The sequence below is a fragment of the Pezoporus flaviventris genome, unplaced genomic scaffold (genome assembly GCF_033815535.1).
Source record: "Pezoporus flaviventris isolate CSIRO_AGI_PZ_B2104156 unplaced genomic scaffold, CSIRO_AGI_Pfla_v1 ptg000081l, whole genome shotgun sequence".
Taxonomy (NCBI): Eukaryota; Metazoa; Chordata; class Aves; order Psittaciformes; family Psittacidae; genus Pezoporus; species Pezoporus flaviventris.
The window spans coordinates 929,620-942,623 of NW_026892629.1; the positions used below are offsets into that span (position 1 = coordinate 929,620).

Consider the following 13,004-nt stretch of genomic DNA (forward strand, 5'->3'; position numbering starts at 1 on the left):
TTTCCAGTGATTACTATTAGACTATCAAACAGCAAAAATCACAGAATCATTAGGGTCGGAAGGGACCTCTAGTCCAACCCCCCTGCCAAGTCAGGGCCACCTAGAGCAGGTTACACAGGATCGTGTTGAGACTGGTTTGGAATGTGTCCAGAAAGGAACACTCTACAACCTCCCTGTGCAGCCTGTTCCAGGGTTCTGCCACGTTCAATGTAAAGCAGTTCCTCCTCATGTTGAGGTGAAACTTCTTGTATTTCAGTTTATGGCCATTGCTCCTTGTCCTGTTGCTGCGCACCACTGTAAAGAGTCTGGCACCATCCTCCTGGCACCCCTCTTTGAGATATTTGTATGTATTAATGAGATCCTCTCTGAGAACAGTATTCAGCTACCTTTAAAATATTGCAGCATTCAGACTTTTTTCTGTGTAAGAGAAACAAGTATTTTCTGAGTTTAATATTACAATTAACCTAAGTCTGTAACTTTGATTTAGCTATATGTAAGAAAATTATTTTTGTTTAAGAAGTGACCATCTAAAAGACTTACTTTGTAAAACAAGCAAAAAAGGCCTCTCAGTTGACTTGAACCAGAGAAATCAATCTAAATTATTATTTGCCTCTAACACAGATCCTGTGTTGCTGACATGTAGGAAAAGAATTTCTAAATTTACAACCCACAATTATCATTTGCCAGTATGTGGCTTCATATCAGATGCTGCAATGAAGTGTTTGGTTTTTATTGTGAAATATGGGCTTCCCCCACCAAAAACAAAATTGCACATTGATTTAAACTTTGAGTAAAAGAATCAAGAGTCAAAAGCATACTTGTTAGATCCAGAAAATGAAACAAAACAGAAAAAATGCAGAATTTTTCTTTGACAGATTACTCTTAAATTTCATAATTAAGAGCTGAAAGGGTGATTAAATTAACTAATCATCCTATGAAGGTAAGAGGCCATTAGATTTTATCAAGGTACCTTTATGTAAATCTCAGACTTTAGTAAAATATTTCTATTGTCAGAAAATTAAGGTGTAGGTCCCTAGCAAAGACAAGTGTTTGGCTCTCAGTAGTGACAGATGCTGGCTAAGTCAAGACAAATTATATCAGCAGGCAAACCATACCAGTAATTGCTGAAGGAAGCAAAAGTTCTTGTCAACCCAAGTCAGATGAAAAATGCCTTCCCAGTTTAAAAAGGAAGGATTAGTATGAGCCTAGTAATCGCCTCAGCCTTGAAAGTACCTCAGCACAGGCACTTACGGCACCTCAACTTTCTAATAAACAGAGTTAGTCATACATTGTAACTCTTCTGCTGTTCTGTTTTTGCAATCCTTCTTTGGACCGTCTCTAGGCAAGGTTGGGCAAGGGCAAATATAAAATGATAGGGGAAAGATTAAAAGTATTGCTTGGACATTACATAATAATTGGTTTAGCAGTAGCTCCTGCTAAAAAAGAAAAGAAATCGTGGAATGAATGAGCAAACCATTGCATGACTGAAGTAACACTCATGATAGTTGTGCTGAAATGGAATTGTGTCAGATCATAGTTTCTTTCTGTGAGAGAGTAACACGCTTTGTGTGTGCATAAAGAGGAGACAACAGGCTCCATATATCCACCTTGTGCAGATACTTGATAGTCTTGTATGCCTCTTGCTTATGCAAATGCTACCTACTCTAGGGGTAATAAGCAAACAGATATTATAAAACTAGGGGAAAACCTATTAAGAAGTAGCTATCGCTAATTCACTATCAATAAGGAAAGCTGTATCCATGTGACATTTGCAGGAGTTTGCTCTGGGTCTGATATTATTTGGTGCATTAGTTAATGAATTGGGTCATATAATAAAGAGGAAGCTTTTTAAACTGGCAGTTACACCAGCCTGTGAGGAACTGCAAGAGTTTCAGTCAGGAGTGCTATAATTCAAAGTGATCTTGACAAACAGGAAATCAATTTAAAAAAATAAAAGACTAATTAAGTAAGGGCATGTTCAAGACATGGATGCACAGCAATAAGCATGCATAAAAGTTGGGGAATGCTTAGCTGGCAGCTCTGTTGAAAAGGATCTGAACCTACAAGGTTAACAAGCTGTATGCGAGTCAACAATATCAATGCCATTGGACAAAAGCACACGACTATCATCCAGAAGACTGGTAAAGCCATTATTTTACCTTTTTCAACACTAAGATGCAATACTGTGTTTAATTCAGGCACATTTTAAAAGTGATCTGGGCCAAATCCAGAGAGCAACAGGCATGGCTGAAGGTCTCTTAAAACACAGTCTGTGATGGTGAGCACTGAGATTGTTCAGCCTGGAGAAAAGGCTAAGGGAGGGGGAGGGGTGTTGTAGGAAATTAACTTCAAATTCTGAAGAATGCTCCTCTTGACTGATGCAAAGAAGGCAATCTACTCTCTTTGCAGGGACCAGGAGTAACACTGGCAGTGAAAGCGTCATTATTAGCAGAGATAAAGATGTGCCTGGCCACGCCTGCAGTGCTGTGTACAGTTCTGGTCTCTACAATTCAAGAAAGACGTGGACAGCCTGCAGAGGGCCGTAAGAAGGGCCATGAAGATGACCTAAGACCAAGAGAGCCTGCCCCATGTGGAAGGACAGAAAGAGTTAGGTCTTTTCTCCCAGGAGAAAAGAAGGCTTGGGGGAGAGCCTCATCACAGTATTCCAGTACTGAAAAGATGGCTACACAAAAAATCACATGGAGAAGGGGCAAGTTGCGTTAGAAAGAAGATGGGTTATACTGGGAGAGGTTTCATCTTGATATAAGAAAAATTGTGAAAACAGTCAATCACTGATACATCTCCCTAGGGTTGTGGTATAGTCCCAATTACAACAGGTTTTTAAGATATGACTGGATGGGGTTTTAGATAAGCTCATCCAGGAAGGCTCTCTTTCTTTTAAAAAGTTAGACCAAATGATCTTTTTCAAATTTTTTCAAACATGGGTTGTTCTATGATTCTATAAACTTTCTAAGAGAAAGGGTCAATACATGGCAGAGCACTGTGGATGAAAAGGCTGTGAAAATTCCAGCTCTGGAAGATTTTTAAGAACAGTGTGTGATGGTATAGGTATAGTTTACCTTGCCTTAAAAAGAGGCAAATAGACTGCAGGTCAATTTGTAGTCCTGTGTCCTATGATTCTAAGGTAAGTATATCAAATAGACTTTTCTCTCAAGAGTTCATATTGCTGCAACTACTAGAAGTGATATGTAGAATTAATTATATGACCTAGGCTGAGATGTGAAGGCTCTACCAGGTCATAAAAGTAAGTTTGGGCAATGTAAACAAAAGATGAGAGCTATGAAACGTCAAAATAACATAGTGATGCAAAGCACATTAAAAAGCATAGTGAAAAAGGAGAGAAATTTCAAATCCATTCACTAGTAACTGGACTCATTTATGTTACACAGGAGTGTGGATTAAAGTGTACGGCTTTATCCAAGAGCACAAAGAAGTGGGCTGCAGTGTGGAATGGAAAACCAAAACCAAGAGAAGGTGATTCAATAAGCAGTGTAAGAAAGCTTCAGAGTTGGGGTAATAAAAAAACAAAAGTAAATCTTTCAGTCTTGTGAGAATCTGCAGGCCCAAGTCAAAGAGATGATAAGAGACCAGGCACATGTAAAAGCAGAATAACTGAACTGGGAGGTATAATGATGAAATGGAGAATGATGGAAAATTACTGTATCTGATAGGTAGAATCTGACTACCAATGATCTTAGAAGACTGACAATAATACAATGACCATATGCAAGAAAAGCTTTGCAAAATCATACAAACACCTAGCAAGTAACCTTTTTCATCAAAATAGCAGAGACAAGAGTAGTAAAAGTATCTAGTAAATGTATCAGGAGTAAATCAATTAACATTCATACTGTTATTTTCCAATACATTGATATTATGTAAAGTAGGCTTTCCATCTGACTGATTTATGTACCTGCATCTGCTGTCTTTGCCCTTGATGTGGTCAGGTTGCCAAGTCCTTGTTTTACATGGCTTTTTTGCAGTGACAGGAAACCAGTGGTAGAACACTTAAGTTCTACATCCTGCAGCAAAAGACACCTATATTCTCTTGCAGCAATAAGTAATAGCAGCTGCCTTTAGACTACCTATTTTAACAGAAAGGGGATAGAGAAAGACCAAAATAAGCAGCTGTATCAGGCAAGAAAAAAAAATGGTACAAAACCAGAATGAGAAAGCACTACCACATTAAATAAAAATTTTGACAGCATTCCGAAAGTACAGTCAGAAAGCCTGAGAGAAAAACAGAATATAGAAGGAAAAAGGGAGGATCAAGGGCCATTCCTAGATTTCTGGTCTCTGAAACAAGCTAAGAACTGAATTAAGAAATGTATAATGAAATCAGAAGCTATTAAAAGAAAAACTTTTTGCCCAAACTTCTTTCTAAATGAAGTCATGCCTATACTCAGAATTGAGAGGCATTAAGTAGGAGTTAGAAAATGTAGCATTGATAAAATGTACATAGAAACAATGGCTAAAATAGACACGTATGCATTATGAGAGGGTAAAGATATATAAAAATCCTGCCAAAACGTGATTCTTAAAAGATGTCTTGGAGATAGGGAGACAGGTAGAAAAGTAGAACAGGCAGAAAAGTATCTTCGGTCAAGTCCTGGTTTCTTGCTCAACAGAACAAGCAGAAATGAGAGAACACTTACATCTTGTCTATGCCGAGTACCTAAATTGCAGGGTTTTTTTAACTTCAAAAATCTTTACCAGTAATGTGTTCTTGCTTCGCACATTACTTAAGGAAGAACGTTTATGAAAAAATGTGTTCTGTTCATTTATGTTTTCAATCATCAAACCATTTGGATGATTAATTAGTCATTTTCTTCACAAAGTTTCATTCTGAGTTCATTTTACTGAGAAATGAATCTGAAATACCAACTTACATTGACTTCTAAAGCATCTTTACAAACCTTATATGTCACTTTGACAAGATAGTGTGTCTAAGACAAATCTGAAGTTTTTATTTTGCTGCCTATACCACAGTACAAACACATTATTGTAATGAAGGCAGAATTACCAATAACTCTGTGCCCATCACTGCAGAAATAAACTGCACGTTAGGTTGAACACAGAATTTCAGTACAGAACTGAGACTTCTCATGTTATTTGGTCTCAGATTATTTCACAGCAAAATGAAGCCCAGTCATAACTTAGCCCATCTTTCTTGAATAAAGATGAAAACTTGCTGCAAGATATCTTGCTTTTGACTGCTATTAAAACATGCTCAAACCCAAGCAGCTCTCTACAAAAAGCAACTCTTCAGATGTACTGACCAAGTGCAACACATTCAACTGGATCACACAGATCCTTCCTAAATAGGCAGGTTCTTGTACTTCAGTACAAGTTCAAAATTGTGTTATCCCTTTGCTAATCACAAAAGAATTGAAAAAAAAAAAAAAGACTTTGATATAAAAATAAAAACCCAGTAATGTTTATAATAAATACTGTTTGCAAAATTGCTGTGAAGACAAGCAACTTCACATTCTTTCATTTAACTCTCAGATACCTTCAGAGAAGCTCTAGCAAGATTCCACAACAGACTGATTAGAAACAAATACCAACAAGCATGTGCAGCAACGTATTTGCAATGAAACTACTGATGTATTTCCTAAGTTAAAAAATGGTAACTGTTTTCCTGACAACAGTAATGATTCTTATCAAGAAACCACTGGAAACATGGAAAGAGATTAAAACCTTAGTAAAATACTTAAGGATAAAATACCCCAGTGAGATAAGCAATGATTAAAAAGATAGGTTTGAAGGCTTTGAGAATAAAATTATGAGAAGCTATCCAAGGACTAAAATCTCCAAACCAACCTGCTTAAAAAAAAAACAAAAAACACCTTTAAAAGAATGAAAAGATGGAACACATTAAGTTGTACAGGATAAATGGCTTTTTTAAAAAAAGATTGTGGCAAGTAGCCTACAAATAAAAGAATCACAGGATACAACAGGGAAATTCTGGAGATTTATTATTCTTTATTAGATCTTACTGTATAGCTAACAAACAGCACAGAAGGAAAACAGTCTAATTTCAAATGAATACAAAGATGCACTAACCATACAAGGGGAACAACGGTATTCTGAGAAGTTAAAAAGTGGTAATGCTGCACTTAGTTGCAAGCAAATTATAACTCCAGTATCCAATGTTTCCAGAACATGTCAGAAAAATCAGATATAATGGCATGTGCTGTCACACTGCCATCCTGTGGCAAGGTACCCGCAGCTTTCTGTGAACATAATGCAGTTTTGCAGATGATAACCTGCTTTCAAAAAAGCAAGATTTAGCATCCTTGTTCCGAAGACATGAAAACATCAGTAGAGATTTAGCTATACCTCAGGGCATACTGCTGAAGAAACACTAACTACACTGATCCTGCAATCAAAATTTTGCTTTGGAAGGCTCATTGTCTGGAAAGACAACTGAACCTACAGCTTTTGAAACCTATTTTTTCTGGCTGTTAAACAGGATGAGTTTATCTTTTTTCCTCATGTTGTAAAGGTATAACACACTATAAATAGGTAATTTAGTATGTTGAACATACTGACATACAATCTAAGATATGAAAGAGTTTTGATGTGACTCTCCTACTAACTTCATCCCATTTAAACTGAAAAATAAAATTAATCAGTAAAAATGTAGGAATCTTACATTTCCTATTAATATAAGATCCTAAGATTGTGCTACTTCCTAGTTCTAGCCTTGCTCCAAGTCTCTAATATGATTCAACGAAGGCTTGAGTTTCTTAAAACACTTCAAAGTCCTAAACTGGAAATATCTTCAAATAGAAAAAAATTTTGGTTCTTTTTTTTTTTTTTTTAACATGTTTTTCTGAATTTTAATAAAATAATTTTCTGGTTTTGGGCTACAAGTAAAAACTGTAGTAAACTGTGAAATGTCTTCTGCATTACAGAATTTTAACTTTGGAAGAACTGTCACCCACAACAAGGTCATAAAACAGAAGGAAAAAAAATCCATGGAAATAATTGTTTCTTGTCCCTACTCACGAAAAAAATTTGAAATGGTAACTATGGCTCAACAAAGGGAATGAGGATAAAGGACATTCTTAAACACATGCAAAAGCTCTCTTCTGAGAAAGGACTGAGTACATCGCATGCTTATATATTCCCCTGAAATAAGGGCACTTACTTGAAGAACAGGAGGCGAGTCAAAGATTGAACTAACACGGCTATCTTTTCAGCTGAAATTGCTCAAGTTCTCTGAGAGAAGGCCACAAAAATGTACACTGCCAGATAAATATGTATAGGCATTTATACTTCCAATATCTGCATATTTAGGAAACGCCAGCTTTCCAAAACAGTTAGACCTTATGACTTGCTTTCAAAGCAAAGCAATGCAAATTGGCATGCTAGATACAATAATCACAGGATGTAGAACATCTTGCACAATTGGTCTCTAAGTTTATCTTAAAAAGTTATTGACTTTAATTTTTGTGACTTATCTTTCAGCAATATCATTAAAATTCTTATGAGTTGCATCATACATTACTTAAGCTTCAATTTATGCCAAACAATCAGCTTATTTGCTCAGCAAATCCAAAACCAGAAAAGGAATTATATTTGACTATCAAGAGAAAGTAACATCTAACATCTAACTTTTGCCAAAGTATCACTGCATCTATAGAGCTGAGAGCCCAACCTCAAATACTGTTTCTATTTTGTACACTCAAGTGACATCTAGAGGTTGTCCCTTGCATGTAATAGATTTTACCTTTTTTAGAAAGTTAGACTCTGACAAGAAGCTTGATGCATCATTCTGGAATGCCCGATTTTCAGAAAACACCTGTTATCTACGTGCTTTCTACCTGTACACTACAATACCTCTACAATACACTACTTCTACTGCTGCGCACATCCCTGTCTACTTCCCACATACAGCAGATGTAATAGGAAGCCTTCCATATACAAGCCCCTGCAACTGAGTGACATTGTGAACACATGGCTTTTCAATCCATTGAAAAACTCCATGCATCCACAATAACTGTTCTGTCTTTTCACAAGTCATTTTTTTCTCCTTCCAGCACAACAGGACTTGCACACTTGCCCATGCCTTTGGGCAGGATGCGTTCTGTTTGGAATATGTTTTCTTTTCTTTGGTCTGTTCCGCAGACCACCTAAGTACAGACAAAACTCATCCTATTATTATGGGGGCTGTCAAAATTCCCAGCGTGGATTTCTTAGAAGCTGCTTCTGACTTCCACTGCCCTTCCAATAATGAGTGAAGTCTCAATCTTCTTAAATTCACTATCAGGAAATGGAACAGCAGATATTCATGACACTGATGATGGAATACACATTGCAACAATTTTAGCTGCAGTGAAAGTGTGATTAGAAACCTTAAGAATTGCTTAGTATCAGCAGATTATGTTTGCACTATGCAAAGTACATAGGAAGAACCATGGGGGAAAAAATTCTTTAGATCAGCATTACAAACCTTGGCTTTCTACCTGCAATATTCTTAACTGCAGAATAGCAGTATTTAACTATCCCAGGCTGAGGGTACCAAATTTATCACAGACTTGTATTTTTGGTATTATCACAGAATCTATTCTTTACGACTAAGACCTGCAGCGTTTCCTTCTGCTTGTCCCCTCAAACACCTCAGGTCTTTCATAGTTGTAATGGCCACAGAACTTTTTATGATGTTCTTATGAAACAAGTATTCCCCAGAAACCTGACACAAGTTTGTACCAGCAATAAGAAATCTTGTTGATGTTTTAGTGCCAGGTTTATTTAGAGGCCTTGTAGCCCATTACTGCTGCTGACAGGTCAAATCTTAGACAAATCTGCTTTCTATGTAAGTGATTAAAAATGAGTGGTTTTGAATTAACCATAACTGAGCCTCCCAGCTGTCATATGGCATCCATTCTGCCAGGCTCAGCTCTCACCCAAGCCCTGTGGGTCTTGCATGAGTTTGCCTTTTAACAGATTTGAAAAGGTCTTTCTTCAGCCTTGCTGTCAGAAAAGCTATTGGGCAATAGCCTCAACACTCATTCTTCTAAGAATTACAACCCTACATACTGTGGGATTTTATATGGTCACCACCAACCTGTATCTTAGTCCCATCCAAGCCTGTTGGCTGGTCATATCCAGCAATATATTCTACCACTCTTGTTGTCCCAACTATTACAAGAACTTTAATCAGAACCTAAAAGCTTCACTACAGTGAACTCAGTCGTCCATTTAATTAGCTATGAAGCCTTCTTCCTAAATTACTGGCATAGAGGGCCCAGCAATACCATTAGCTTTACAGTTCCATCTCAACCATACACAAACCACGACATCAAAAGAAACCCCAAGCGACTCTCAGCTTCCAGAAGTCCTGCCTCAAATTCCCCTTGTTTCAGTTGTTCTCTGCACTAGCCTCAGAGGATACAGGACAACCTCTTCAGCCTTTACTCTCTGGAAGCCTTTATCTAATTCTAGGCTCTTCCCTCATTTGTAAGCAAGTGACTCTATTGCATGGAAAATGTACCACTACACACTCTCAAGCCCTGTTACTACAGCCCTCTCCCTAGCAGTGTGGCTGTGGGAGCATCTAGCAGCGTAATTATTTTTCTTCCTAGTGTGACAGTGACTCTCTTAAAGGACTAAACATGCTGAGCTGTAAAAGAAAAAAAAAACCAAAAACATGCAGGTAGATATCCCAAATAACTAGGATGAAGACTTCATGGAGATGGCACTTCAGGCTGTGTTAGAGTACCTGTGTACATGCACTGTATGTAGGCTTCTGTTTTCTGCGGAGAAGAGTGCTTATGCAGCATTATACTAGATAACTGCAAAACTCTGCAAGGAAGCTCTCAGGTTACTGTCCGAGATAGCATATGGAAAGCTTTTGGGAGTCTGTCTTCACCAGTCATTGTCCTATAATGGATTTTCATTAAAACATCTAAGTTTCAGCACAATTTGTGAGATCATGGCTGACAAGCTAGGTATGGACCTGTTTTCTGACTGCACTGGACTTGCTAGGATTGCTTTTAGGTAGCTTTTATGCTGCATCCTAAACAACTTGTGAAGATAACATAACGCTAATCAAACAATCACAGTAATCAAACACCAGTACTCTCCTGGGGAACCATGATGCCATTTTCTCTACATTGAAAGTCGGGGCTAGAATTTGAATTACAGTGTACAAAATATTTATGTTGGCTTGTTTGTTTTTTTACCCTGCTTTGCTACATAGAGTCTGCTATAATCAGGAATGGGTTCCTATTAATGATTACATAAGAATCCTTTGCAGTCATCTTACCTATACTGAAAATCTGCATAAAGCTTCAATTCTTTGCTGTAACTTACTGGAACCACAATATTGAACAATAAAGGTGGTCTTTGACTAGGATGTCTACTTTATGACCTGAGATCATTTTACGTGTCTTGAGTACTGTAAAAGCCAGCACTAGACCTGCCATATAATCGTATGTCAATTATAAACATAACAAATGTCATAATCCTGCAACTTAGCTAGGAATGGACATCCGGATTTCTGGTTATCTGGACCAACCTCTTGTTTAATGCAAAGCGAACTTCAAAGTGAGCTCAGGCTGTTCAAGGCTGTTACTTAATGAAGTTTTGGGGGTTACCAAGGACAGAGATACACAATCTCCTTGTATACTACAAGGACAGAGAATAACGACACACTAAGGACAGAAAGCAGCAATAGAAATGCTGAAGAGCTACCTTTTTAAAATTGTGTTATGCCAAGGCAATCCAGGACACCTGCGTATTGAAAAGAAATACCTCTACATCTCACTTGAGTGCATGTAAGTATTTGAGAAAGTGAAGGACAAGTAAGTACCAGAAACAGATAACAGCATCTGTCACTGGTAATACTCGAGAAGCAAGGTTTCAAATGTGTATTCTTCTGGCAGCTGGTACAACTCTTTGACAGAATTTGAGGGACACTACACTTAGAAACCATGTCATGATCACAGCATCACAAGCATTAGCCCACCTTTAGGTTGTACAAATAGCACACGGTCAAATGAATTTTACCCAACTTCACTGATGAAAAAATATGGCCACATTTATCCAAAATCTGCATTAACTTCTTGAGCCTTCTAGTGTTTGAATGAACTTTTGATATCTACAATTTTTATTTATTACTCACATGAACTAACAGTACTTGCATGACAGTAATGAGGAGTTACTATTTCTAGGGGAAAAACACAAAACAAAACACAACAAACAAAACAGCTCCACACAGTCTAAATTAGCTACTAAATCACACAGAAAATAGAAGTTTCTGGTGTATTTGCATAACTTCAGGACATGCATTTGTGCCTGCCAATTGCAAAAAGCTGATGTGCATTTCAAACATTTGGTAAGACACCTTCCTTATTCCAATAAAGACTATTACCCAGAAGCTTTACACTTCCGCGCTGTTTTGTACTTATGACCTTTTTTTTTTTCCTAAATGGATACATTACCCCTAAAGGGCTCCCCAGTTCCTAAAGCTTTTCAGTGTCTTTTTTACTAAGCTCCAACCCCATGTTTTCAGTTTGCTCACCCAAGCACCGAGATGCGTTTGTTTTACGAAAACTCACTGTCCTAGCTGCCTGTCGTGTAACGCACACCACTTTCTCATCAGTAGACGTCTCTCGTTTCCCCCTGCCGCCGGGTAGGCGCAGCGGGAACAAGCGGCGCCAACCACCGGCGGGGATGGCTACTGCCACGCGCTCTTCTTGGCTCCCACCCCGACACCTCCGCCAGACATCGCCAATCGCACTGGGTGGCGGGCCGGGCGGCGGGCAGCACAGCCGGGTTGTCCCCACAAACCGCCGCCACGGGAGGGCGACACCGACAGGCAAACGCGCGGCCCGACCGCCCGCGCAGGCGGCTCTCTTTCCAACAGGAGGTCTAGGCCCAAATCCGCCGCCGCCACCGCCACCACCACCTCGGGGCGCCCGGACCGAACGCAGCCGCGTCCCGGCCCCACCAGCGCAGAGAAGGGCCGTAAGGCGAGCCCGTGTCGCGTATGTCCACAAGGACGAACTCGTCGCTGCCTCAGGACGCCTGCCTCATCCCCACGGCACTGCCCGCGCTGGGCGGGCACCCTCTCCTCCCGCCGCACAGCCCTATCACGCATGCCCGCTGCCTCTACTTTCCAGGGGGAAAATACGGCAGGGTGCGCCGCCGAAACCGTCCCGACAGTCTCGCGGCACCTTCGTTCCTGCCTCTCCTCGCCCCCATCCCTTGCGCGCATGCGCTCCTTGTGCTGTTTCCTTGGCAGCTGCGGTTGTTTTCGGCAAAACCACCTGCGCAGAGCCGTGGGGGGGGGGGGGGGGGGGGGAAGAGGGGAGCAGGGCGAGACCATTGGCGCGGAAAAAAAAGGGGGCTAGGCCGCCGCAGCAGAGGGCTGGCAGCGGCGCTGCTACGGAAGCGGATGGGCCCGATGTGAGTGATACTCTTGCGCCGCGCCTCGGGTAGGAAAGGGGGGCCTGCGTAGGGCAGACATTCCGCCGCCGCTGCTCGTCCTCGTGCGCGGCACCAGAGGCGGGTAGGCTGGGGCACGCCTTCGCGCCGGTGTTCCCTCCCTCGGCTCCCGCGCCGCCTGACCCTCTTCTCTCTCCCTTTCCCTCGCACGGGGTGGAGGGCTCAGCCGCGGGCTCGGAAAGCTGTTACGGAGCGCGCTGCGGCGCCGGTCGTTGGCGCGCGCGGGGACGCGCGGGCGGCAGCGGCGCGCTCCGGCGATTAGCGGGAGTTGGGCCTCGCACCCAGCGTGGTTACTCCGAGTGACGGCGGGGCCGGTGGGCTCGGGAGAGCGGCGGGACTGCCGGCCCGCAGGTGTCGGTGCAGAGGGGTCACTTGGCCGGCGGGTGTTGCCTCCCCTCTCTCGGTACAGTCTTTCTGGTTTACTCGGCGCGATTGCATACCCCGCCGCACGTGAAAGTACAGGGCTTCTCCGTGCCTAGCATGTTAAAGCTCAAAGCAGCGGTGCCTCCCGCGCGTGAGGAATG

General features: G+C 40.9%; 1 protein-coding gene across 4 annotated transcripts in view; it reads left to right on the forward strand.

Annotated features, from left to right (window-relative positions):
• Positions 1-12,367: 12,367 nt before the first annotated feature.
• AHI1 (Abelson helper integration site 1) overlaps positions 12,368-13,004 on the forward strand; it is an 85,404-nt gene continuing 84,767 nt past the window's right edge. For all 4 annotated transcript variants that reach the window (XM_061475013.1, XM_061475014.1, XM_061475017.1 and 1 more), the window contains exon 1: positions 12,368-12,441. The gene's annotated coding sequence lies outside the window, so the exon portion shown is untranslated. The remainder of the gene's footprint in view (positions 12,442-13,004) is intronic.